The sequence below is a fragment of the Moschus berezovskii genome, chromosome 12 (genome assembly GCF_049115385.1).
Source record: "Moschus berezovskii isolate FMDL1 chromosome 12, NW_MosBer_1.0, whole genome shotgun sequence".
Classification (NCBI taxonomy): Eukaryota; Metazoa; Chordata; class Mammalia; order Artiodactyla; family Moschidae; genus Moschus; species Moschus berezovskii.
The window spans coordinates 4,416,772-4,418,882 of record NC_142471.1 but is presented as its reverse complement, the minus strand read 5'-3'; the positions used below and the strand labels follow the sequence as shown (position 1 = coordinate 4,418,882).

Genomic DNA, 2,111 nt, shown 5'->3' with positions numbered 1-2,111 from the left:
AAAAAAAATTTAAAAAAAAAGGACATGAGTGTGAGTGAACTCCGGGAGTTGGTGATGGACAGGGAGGCCTGGCGTGCTGTGATTCATGGGGTCGCGGAGAGTCAGACAGGACTGAGCGACTGAACTGAACTGAACACCTATTTCAAGTTCCTCCGGGAAAGAGACACTGTCCCGCACTCACTGCCTCCCGTTAGTTCGGGAGTCCGGCCGCTTGGCCTTCCCGCCTCCGCTTCCTCCCAGCAGCTGCCAGCCCGCCCAGGCCTCTCTCGGGCTGACCGTCTCACGTGACGGACGCCACTGCCGCTGTCACAGTCCTCACACTCCGGGGCAACGGTAACCACCACAGTAACTCACGACAGCCTCACTGTTGCTAGAAAGCTCAGCAACCTCAGGGCTTCTCTTTCCCGAGTTTTCGTCTTCCCTGCCAGTGAGTAGAACTTTGCCCACCCGCTCTGTAGCATCGTGCCGATTCTCTGGTGGCTGACGTCCCATGCTGTCTGATCGCGTCCATTTCTGGCTCACCTTTCCCTAATGGAGGAAAAGCAAGCCCCTCAAATGGATACACACCACAGCCTACAGGAGCTTATAACACCCCCGTCAACAAAGCACGTTCATAGAGGACAGAGCTCAGCAAACCTCAGGAAGTCACCCAGCAGGCCCAGAGTCCAAAGTGAAGAAAGAGGCTGCCTCATTCATCCAGTGCCTGAGTAGTGCAGCCGCCCGCAGATGCCTTCCCAGGTAGCCCTTTGCCTGCATGTGCCTCATGGAGAGTTAAGTAAATGTGTTCTTTTGGGGGAGGGGGGTGGTTTTGCTGGGTCTTTGATGCTGCACAGGCTTTTCTTTAGTTGTGACGAGCAGGGGCTACTCTTCATTGTGGTGCACAGGCTTCTCACTGCAGTGGCTCCTCTTGTGAACGAGCATGGGCTCTAGGGTGCACAGGCTTCAGTAGTTGGGGTGCATGCACTTAGCTGCTCCACAGCATATGAGATCTTCCCAGACCAGGGATCAAACCAGTGACCCTGCATTGGCAGGCAGATTCTTTACCACTGAGCCACAAGGGAAGCCCCAGTGAATGTGTTCTTGAAACTTCTCTGGAAAACACTGTCAACTATACATGTCTCCACAAAGTTGTTCCTGGGGAATAAAGGCTCACACATTTAGCCAATCTGAAATTTGAATCCATCCAATGATGAAATCACCCTCAAAAAGCTGGAATTACCAGCATAATGTGTAGTGATGAACCTATGATTTTCTGAAGAAAAGAAAAAAAAAAAAAGGGATGAAATTTGAATCCAAGAATCGATTGAAGAGTCTTTCTCCAATTAAATGTGTGTGTTTGAGGGGCAAATCGTTTTATTTCCTAGTTTCTGTGTTTGCAAACAAGAGGGAAATCAGTTGAGTGGCTATCAGACTCTCAGAATTTGCAAATGATCAGTAAAGCTTAAGAAATAACAAGGTGGTCAGATATATAATATTACTAATGTTTTAAGGAAATTTAGCTTTTAAAACGGAGAAGGCAATGGCAAGCCACTCCAATACTCTTGCCTAGAAAATCCCATGGATGGAGGAGCCTGGTAGGCTGCAGTCCATGGGGTCGCTATGGGTCGGACACGACTGAGCGACTTCACTTTCACTTTTCACTTTCACACATTGGAGAAGGAAATGGCAACCCACTCCAGTGTTCTTGCCTGGAGAATCCCAGGGACAGGGGAGCCTGGTGGGCTTCCGTCTATGGGGTCACACAGAGTCGGACACAACTGAAGTAACGCAGCAGCAGCAGCAGCAGCTTTTTAAAAACTTTCACCAACTTCCATCACTAATATTTCACAAAGAAAAGCCTTTTTAACCTCAAAAAAGTAAATAGACATGATATCTTTCTTTCATCCACCCTGCAACCTGAATTATGGATATGATGATTGGAGCTCTAGAACCCATTTTGGACCTTCAAAGCAAGAGCCACAGCCTAGGGGTGGTAAAGAAGAGATGAGGAATTAGTCTGGCTCCTTGACGATTTTGTGGAAAACTCACACCTGAGTTGCCTTCTTTTGAATTTATGTGATAGGAAAAAAAAATTGCTATCTTGCTTATGCTACTTAATTTACTTTTTTCTT

General features: G+C 47.7%; 1 non-coding gene across 1 annotated transcript; it reads left to right on the top strand.

Annotated features, from left to right (window-relative positions):
• The first annotated feature begins 1,184 nt into the window (after nt 1-1,184).
• On the top strand, nt 1,185-1,258 carry LOC129556055 (small nucleolar RNA SNORD65). Its single transcript, XR_008685895.1, has one exon. It is a non-coding gene; the product is annotated as a small nucleolar RNA SNORD65 (small nucleolar RNA).
• The last annotated feature ends 853 nt before the right edge of the window (nt 1,259-2,111 follow it).